This window comes from Corapipo altera, unplaced genomic scaffold (genome assembly GCF_003945725.1).
Source record: "Corapipo altera isolate COAL_440 unplaced genomic scaffold, ASM394572v1 60630, whole genome shotgun sequence".
NCBI lineage: Eukaryota > Metazoa > Chordata > Aves > Passeriformes > Pipridae > Corapipo > Corapipo altera.
Window position 1 is genome coordinate 173,458 of NW_020885082.1, and position 9,816 is coordinate 183,273.

Consider the following 9,816-nt stretch of genomic DNA (forward strand, 5'->3'; position numbering starts at 1 on the left):
CCACCATACCCACGTGATGCCTAGTGCAGAATGCCAAACAGACCATCGGCTCGTGCACTACAAACTTAACTTCAATCTTAAATTCAAACCTAAAAGGGGCAGTATCCCAAGGAGAAGACTCCAAGTTAACAATCTCCAATCAGCCACAGTGAGAGACAGATTCAAGGCAAATCTTCACACTAGGCTCGAAAACCATTCTACAGATTCTACAGATACCTCTCCTGAAACACTTTGGCATCATATTAAAAACAGCATCCTTCAGTCCTCTTAAGAATCCTTAGGGTTCTTCTTCAAGAAGAACAAGGACTGGTTTGATGAAAACAATCAAGAGATCCAGGAATTGTTGAGGAAGAAGAGAACCGCTCACCAAGCACACCTCGCACTGCCATCCTGTCACATAAGAAAATCAGCCTTTCATCTTGCATGCATCAAGCTCCAAAAGAAACTCCGTGACATCCAGAACAAGTGGTGGATCGATCTAGCTGAAAAAACTCAATTATGAGCAGATACAGGTGATCACAAAGGATTCTATGAGGCCCTGAAAACAGCATACGGGCCTACATACCAGGTACAAAGCCCTCTACTCAGTGCTGACGATCAAACACTTCTGACAGATAAAACCTCCATTCTGAATCGATGATCTGAACACTTTCAGACTTTTCAGTACTAGCGGGGTAGTCCAAGACTCAGCAATTCAGTCCATCACACAACAACCGGTGAAGTATGAATTGGATACTGCCCCCACTTTGGGAGGAACTCTTAAGGCCATACAGCAGGTGAAAATTGGCAAGGCAGCTGGGGTGGATGGAATTCCACCTGAAGTCTGGAAACATGGGGGCCAAGCACTCCACACCAAATTTCATGAGTTTGTGGTGCGCTGTTGGGAACTCGGCGAACTACCATCAGACCTTCGCAATGCAGTCATCATCACTTTGTATAAGAAGAAAGGAATTAAATCAGACTGTTCAAATTACCGTCGTATTACTCTGCTCTCCATTGCTAGCAAAATCCTGGCAAGAATACTTTTGAACAGACTAATACCTGCTATAGCAGAAGGAATTCTACCTGAAAGCCAATGTGGTTTCAGAGCCAACAGGAGTACCACAGACATGGTATTTGTTCTCAGACAACTGCAAGAAAAGTGTAGGGAACAGAAGAAAGGTCTCTATGTAACCTTTGTTGACCTCACCGAGGCTTTCGATACTGTGAACAGAAAAGGTCTGTGGCAGCTTTTGGAATGCTTAGGTTGTCCCCTCAAGTTCCTTCAAATGATCATCTCACTCCATGAGGATCAGCATGGCCAAATCAGATATGGCAATGCACTTTCTGAGCCCTTTCTAATAACTAATGGTGTGAAACAAGGCTGTGTGCTAGCACCAACCCTATTCACAGTCTTTTTCAGCATGATGCTCCAAAGGGCCACGGCAGACCTTGATGATCAGGATGGTATCTACATTCGATACCATACTGATGGAAACCTATTCAACTTAAGGCGACTAAAGGCCCACATCAAGACCTTAAAACATCTTGCTCGAGAGCTGCTTTATGCTGATGACGCCGCCCTTGTTGCCCACACAGAAGCAGCTCTGCAGCGTTTAACATCCTGCTTTGCAGATGCTGCTGAGCTCTTTGGGCTGGAAGTCAGCTTAAAGAAGACAGAAGTTCTCTATCAACCGGCACCTCAGGAAGTCTTCCATCATCCCCATATCACCATTGGCAAATCAGAGCTCAAATCAGTCCAGCAGTTTAATTACCTTGGTAGCCTCATCTCCTCAGATGGTAAGATTGACGGAGAGATAGACAACAGGTTAGCAAAGGCATATAGTGTCTTCGGAAAGCTTCATAAAAGAATTTGGCTAAATAAACACTTGAAGAAAAGTACAATGATCAGTGTTTACAGAGCCATAGTGCTGTCTACTCTCTTATATGGATCTGAATCATGGGTCATCTACCGCCACCACCTGTGACTCCTAGAACGCTTCCATCAACGCTCTGTCCGTACAATCCTAAACATCCACTGGTCAGATTATGTGACTAATACATCTGTTGTAGAACAAGCAGCAGTCACAAGTACTGAGGCCATGTTGCTAAGAACACAGCTGCGCTGGGCAGGACACGTCTCCAGAATGAAGGACCACCGCCTCCCTGAGATCATGCTTTATGGTGAACTTGCCACCGGCTGCCGCATGAGAGGAGCCCCAAAGAGAAGATACAAGGACTCCCTGAAAACATCTCAGCCTTGACCATATTGATCATCATAACTGGTCTACTCTGGCCTCCAATTGGGAGGTCTGGAGACACACTATCTTTAACGCTGCTGATGCTTTTGAGAAAGCACGCAGGATCACTTGAGGAGAAAAGACAACACAGAAAGACTCGTACTTTGCAGAATATACCACCTAAGGAGCCTTTCTGCTGTGGCTTTTGCAACCGGACGTGCCTATCTCGTATTGGCCTTTTTAACCACCAACACGCTTGTCATGATCATGGCTAGGCTTCGCGAACGAAGATTTGGGAAGGGCTCTACCCACGTTTGTTGCAAGTGCGTTGGTGGCTAAAAAGGCCCAGGTGGTGCAGGGGGGTCTCAAGGCAGCCCAGGACTCCTCCACACACATGCGGCGCAGGGAGGTCTCCGGGCAGCCTGGAACTCCTCCACACACACACGGTGTGGGGATGTCTCTGGGCAGCCCGGGACTCCTCCACACACACACGTGGTGCAGGGAGGTCTCCTGGCAGCCCGGGACTCCTCCACACACACACGCGGTGCGAGGAGGTCTGCGGGCAACCCGGGACTCCTCCACGCACATACGCGGCACGGGGGGGGGTCTGAAGGCAGCCCAGGACTCCTGCACACACACACGCGGCGCAGGGAGGTCTCCGGGCAGCCCGGGACTCCACACACACAACCGGCACGGGGGGGGGGGGGGTCAAGGCAGCCCAGGACTCCTCCACACACACACGCGGTGCAGGGAGGTCTCCCAACGCGCTTGTAACAAACGTGGGTAGACCCCTTCCCAAATTTTCGTTTGCAAAACCTAGCCATGATGATGAGAGTTTGAATGACTTTAGTTATACGTGTAAAGCATGTACAGGTTTTACTTCATTAGCATACACAGGGTTGTGAAAAGTAATATACAATTTGGTTGGGCCATTTTTTTTTCCTTAGTTCCATTAACTGCATTGTTTTAAACAGCATGAGCGCAACACCTCCATGCTGCTCCAACCTTTGTTTCATGCCTCTCTCAGGGCAGTACACCAAGCCTCCTCAGTGTTCCTGATCCTAAGGTTGCAGACAGTTTGTTTCTGGTGAACTATTGCCAATGCGGACACTTCTTGCTGATCTTTGTCTTTCAGTATTTTTCCACAGCTTATCCTGCAGATGTAGATGAAATCAGAATGACTGAGCATACAATTTACATGAAAAAGAGAAATAGAGTTTAGAGAGTAGATTTGGGATGATGAATTTTTTATAAATGAACTTAGCAAGCAGGAAAAGTAAAAGAAAATGGTGGGAAAGAAGACCACTTAACTTCCATTATCTCCATCCCCAGCCTCCCCTGCTGCTGCATGCACCCCATGGGGTAATGGAAAAGAGCCTCAGCTCAATCCAGCTTAACCACTGACTTCCACAGCTTGCTGACTTTCTCACAACCTGAATTCGAGCACATCTATTAAAAAAAACAAACACTTTTTTTGAAGAGCCAATGTACTGAAAATCCATCAACTTCTCAAGGAAGTTCTCCAGTATAACTCCATTCTTGAAAGTTCAGCTTCCACCTATTCCACCTATTCTGATACTTTTGCTGACAAGTTTTAAAAGGTTGGTGAATACCTAGCAGCTAGCCAAGGTCAACCCCTGTCCTGGTTCCAGCCAGGACAGGGTTAATTTTTGCAGCAGCTGGGAGGGGCATGACCATGACCCTGTGGTTATTCTATACCACCTCACATCATATGCAGGGGATGGAGGGGGATGGGTCCCTTCCAGTCCAGCTGGTGGTGGGGCGAGCAGTCAGGGTAGCACTGGGTTCCATGTGGTGAGCACTCGTGTTGATGCCTAAAATGTGAGAAAAAACTCACCAGGCAACGTTAGTATAGATAAGATATAGAGCAGCTCTTTAATGAAGGCCTTCTGGTGCATGGAGTACAAAGAGCATGCCCTTGTCCAGAGGTTCTACAGTTTTGTAGTACTATCCATCCAATCCGAGAACTATCCACCTCCAGATCCTCCCCGGAATTGCCCCCCTGGCACGCCTCCCCGGAATTGAGTCAGAGGTCTCAAGACCCTTTCTTCCTCATCTTCCTCCTCCTCCTTCTGGCACGCATTATCTTTGGAGCTTCTCCAAGGTTCCAGACCTCCAACGTTGCTTTGACTACAACCTTGTCGGTGATATCTTGTTTTTCTGGTCTAGGGTGCATATGTTCTTAAACAGGATATGTTTGCTAGAGTCCTTCCTTGAAAAGAACCTTAAATAAGCTTAAAGAATTTAGAAAATTCTATATGAAGCATGAGAATAGGGTTTGGTAAGTGTCAACTGCTATTCTTAAGTGTGAGAAACTACACAGCTATACTAAAAATCCATATTTACTACGCAGCTACATTAAAATCCACAAAAAGCTAAAACTCTTAAAAATTCTAAGGCACCAGTGTGAATCGTTATCCTCTCTTATACACTCTGTTATTAATATTGTTGTTACTGTTTGTTTTCTTATTTCATTGCTGTTTCTAGTAAATTGTTCTTATTTCAACCTGTGATCTTTACCTTTTTTGCCTCCAATTCTCCTCTCCATCCCACCACAGGAGGAGGGGGAGTGAGCAAGTGGCTCATGGTTTGGAGTGTTTCAGTGGGAACACTAAATTGGGGAGTGCCATGCCTAAACTACGACGGCCTTATTTGGTGCCCAATGTGGGGCAAGAAGGGTTGAGATAATAACAGGTCTGACCAGAGTGGGTTGAAAACAAATTGGATATAAGCATTCATTATATTATGTGCAGAACCACTGGTCACAATGTTACCTTCTCTGTTCACATGGTTGTGGTTTAATGGCAGAGATATTAATCTGCATTGATAATTCCACTCGTTTGAGGGTCCATGAAGGATTAAATAGCACTTGTTGCTGCCCTGTATATTTGATGGCGTAGGGTCCAATTTTGGAAATCTGTGGGGATAAGGTTTCAGTAGTCTTATTGGGGGTCTTGGCGGTAGTAGGATGCATTGTGGGGGCCAAGGTAGTTTTTGTTGTGCTGATATAAATTATCCCAATTTCAGTTATGGATAAATTATTTCTCTCTGTGCATACTACTTCTCTTGCCATATTTTGTTTTAATGTAATGCTCATTGAACATATACTAGTCTTGTAACATGTATGCCATTTTTTGAAGGAATATATTGAAAACTAAGTAAATTTCCCCTTCACTGTTTGGAGGTTGCATTTCACATATTATGGTTATATTTCCCTCTGCCAAATTCATGTTAATGGGTGGGATTCCTAAATTTGTACAATTATATCTTGCTCTATTAGCAATTGTCATTGTAATGTCTTTGGGCTTAAGCGCAATTATGACTATTACCCTACTGATTATTACAAATAAAGGAAGTGAAGGTCTCCACCCTGTGGGTTGGGCTTGCCGATGTGTGAACCAGATTTGGTTCATGTTGGCAATGATTGTTCCTAAATGAAGGATAATCAGTCCTTATGATTGCATGGTTGCCTGAAGCATGATGACCTGTCTCAACTGATAGAACGTCTCCAAAACAATGGACACAAAACTCTAATCACCGTTCATCATGATACCAGGAAGATATACCACCTTCTAGAAAGAGTGAAGAAGGATGGAGAGCATCACTGGTGGGACACCTTATTCAGATGGTCACCCACAGCAACAGGAATTCTACATCAAATGCCGCATCCCTTTGTAATTTTACTAATTTCTGTTGTATTGTGCTTGTTATTGACCATTACTCTGTATCTTAGAGTGTGGGGAATAGCTAGAAGGGTGGCACTATTGCAAAAACCTCCTCACATATATAATATTCCTTAATCACATCTAACAAAATCTTAATAACTAGTCAACCTAACCAAAAATTTCAAATTGCAATTGGAACATGGCATTAGCCTGTTTACAGGCACAGAGGCAAGAGGCAACCACACTGCCACTCTGTGATAGAAAGGTGGATGGACTTTGGTCACAGGGTGGATTGTGGTGGTGCATCCCCCCTTCAATCCCCCTCCTCAGGACCACTCTATGACCTTGGGAATTCTCATTAGGCCTTGGCCTTTGTGTAATGAGTTGGGTGGTGAAGCATCCCTTGACCGTACCAGGAACTCTTGCATGGCTAAGGTGGGAGGGGCACTAAGGTGAAGGATGAGAGAGAGCATGATCAGTCATCCCCTGACAGGCTTAGAACATGTGCACTGGTGAGGATGCACCTTGAGTACTGTGTCCAATTCTGGGCCCCTCACTTCAATAAAGACATTGAGGTGCTGGAGAGAGTCCAGAGAAGGACAACAAAGCTGGTGAAGGGTCTAGAGAGTAAGTCCTATGAGGAGCAGCTGAGGGAGCTGGGGTTGTTTAGCCCAGAGAAAAGGAGGCTCAGGGGAGACCTTATCACCTTCTACAACTACCTGAAAGGAGGTCATAGCAAGGTAGGGATTGACCTCTTCTTCCAGGCAACTAGTGACAGGATGAGAGGACATAGCCTCAAGCTATGCCGAAGAGGTTCAGGTTGGACATCAGGAAGTATTACTTCATGGACAGGGTTGTTAAGCATTGGAATGTTGGGAGAATTGAGATTATGCATGAACAATTTCTATTGCATTTCTGTGAGCCTTGCCTTGGCACAATTGGGTGTGGACAGTAAAAGTAACTACAAAGCTAAAATATGGCTACAGGTGTTGAAGTTAGAACAAAAGAGGCTCCCTGCCAAATTTAAGGTGGAGTTTCAGTTCATATGGCCACCTGTTGTGGTCCAATGAGCAGTGGACAACAAAGTATGTTTTCCTTATGTATCCAATGTTGTGTGAACAAGAATCACACGTCTGAGTGTCATAAGCAGTATATAAGGTGTCTTTCTTCTAATAAAGCCAACATTTTGTCAATCATACTGGTCTATGAGCAGTCTGTCCGTGCCCCTCCATCAACATTGGAATGGACTGTCCAGGGAGGTGGTAGAGTCACAATCCCTGGAGGTGTTCAAGAAACAACTGGACGTGGCACTTAGTGCTATGGTCTAGTTGACAAGGTGGTGATTGGTCAAAGGTTGGACTTGATGATCTCAGAGGTCTTTTCCAACCTAAATGATTCTGTAATTCCCTACCTGAACCATAGCTTTAGGGGAATGGTACTATCCTTGCTGGAGTTTTAAAAGCAATTTCCAATTGCATTGGAAACAATTTACAATTCCTTTGGAAATTCCAGTAATTACTGACCTGAGGATGGAAATTTTCACAGAATCACAGAATATGCTGAGTTGGAAGGAACCCACAAGGATCATCGAAGTCCAAGTGCAATCGTGCAGTTAAATGTTATCACCGGCGATGAGAACCTGTAATGGGTTTGTTACTCTCCCTGAGAAGGAAATGGAAATAGGATAGGTCATTTGATGTGTATTTTACCAATAAGGGTATTCCATACCATGTTACGTCAGCTCAGATATAAAATAGACGGGAAGGAAGCAAGTGGCCCTTTCTCTTCCAGGTAGCTGAGCAGAGCGGTTGGGCAGTTCCTTCGGGGGAGAAGAGCGTCGGTTGTGGGGAAGTATCTTTATTTTTAGTTCTTCTCTGCGTGTATAGTGTTTGTAACATCTTCCCTCTTTGTGTTAAATATAAACACCTTTTCTTAGCAACTTCGATTCTGTAGGTTTTTTTTCCCTTCTTTTCCCCCCTTCCCCCCTCCCCTTCCCTCCGGAGGGACTGGGCGCAGGCCCAGTAGATACCTGGTGTTCAGCCAAAGTAAACAACCACATATTGGTGCCAAAACCCGGGATGACTGCCAAGGGAAGATTGTTTATATAAACAACTGCCTCACTTAGCTGTTTGTTTTTGCTAACCTGGGAACATACACCATAAACATGGCAATACACCCAATTTTACTGGTTATACCCCTACTTTTACTAACAATCTTGCTGGGATGTGAAACTAACTCCCTAAAAGACCTACACAGGGATAAAATCAATTTTTTTCCCCTTCTTAATTTTGACATAGAGGGCCTTTTAATGAAGGCGTCCGCGATCCTTACTAATCCTTACTTGAACTGCCTAGCCACTTTACTGCTTATAACCAATGCTATGAAAACGTTGTGGGGACTGGGGAATGTAGTATTGTCTTTGTTGCCTTGTTGCCGGGCAAAACAAACTTTGAGAGATAATTTACTGGGATATGCCCTAAAGGGTCCAGTTCCTGGGTGGCAGGGAATGTGGATGAATTTAGGCAGGTTCTTAGGGCATCTAACACCCCCTGTTGCTTGGGACTTCACATCAGAACAAGTATTCAACCCCAACAAACTGACACATTGTTTAATGGAAGGATACCTTGCCTACTCCGATCAAAACCAGCAACTTCTCACCCTGTACTGGGGCCTGGCCTGTGCCTATCGAGCTGCTGTTCAATACTCTAAAAAGACTATGACTGAGACAGGGACCCAAACTACGACATCTGAAGTGAAAAAGGAAGACATGGATAAGGAGATCTACAGGACCTACAGGCCTACCTCTGAGATTAGTAAGGGAGGAAGATGGAGAAGAATTAATGGAAGTAATAACAGAAGAAGAGGAAGCAAGGCAAAGAGCCAGTTCACAAAGAGATAGTTCACAAAGAACCAGTTCATCAATAGAAGGTCGATCAATCGGTGAGGGAATCAGACAGGAAAGCAAAGTTACTCAGTCCCTGAGCCCATCAGAACTTCTGGATTTGCAGAGAGATTATAGCCCCCAGCCTGGTGAATGAATTCTTACCTGGCTGCTCTGATGCTGGGACAACGGGGCTAGTAGTCACCTGTTAGAAAGTCATGAAGCACAGCAACTAGGATCCATTGCCAGAGATTGTGAAATTGAACTAGAAATTGGAAGGGAGAGATTTATTCGCAGTCTTTGGCTCTGGCTCCTCTTTGGTGTGAAAGGTACCCATTCAAGGAAGATCTAATGAGCTCCCCAAGAAGGTGGACTACTTCAGAGGAAGGCGTCCAGTACCTGCGGGAATTGGCCATGCTGGAAATCATTTAGAGTGACCCAGGCAATCACCACTTCCTAAATCCAGAGAGTGTCCTTTGCATGCTACCCATGCGGAGAAAAGTAATTCAAGGTGCCCCTGCATCATATGTTAACTGCCTGATAACAATATATCATCCAAAGATGGATGAACCAACTGTGGATACGATGTGCACCTGGATACGGAGTATAGCAGAAGGTATGGAAGCATCCCCACTCCCACGGGCCAACAAGTTAGATTTCAGAGACAGCTCCGATCTCCGCCACTGGCACACCCACACTGGGGAGAGGAGGAGAGGCCTCACAAGTGCCCTGAATGTGAGAATTGTCACAGAGACAGCCCAAGAGATTGATCTTGGTCTCCTGTCCCACTCAGAAGGAAAGGAAACCCCAGGAGCAGGCCACGTGGTGAACTATGGTTTTTTCTGCATGACCAAGGGGAAGACATGAAGAAGTGGGATGGTGAACCTACCTATAAACTTGAAGCCCAGGTATGAGAATTAAGAGGGAAGAAACCTAGTAAGAAGGCCGTCCACGTAGCTGATACAGAGGCCCCGGAAAGAGATCAGCAACCTTTGAGATGTAGAAAGACCAAGGTCAATTCCTGTGATCC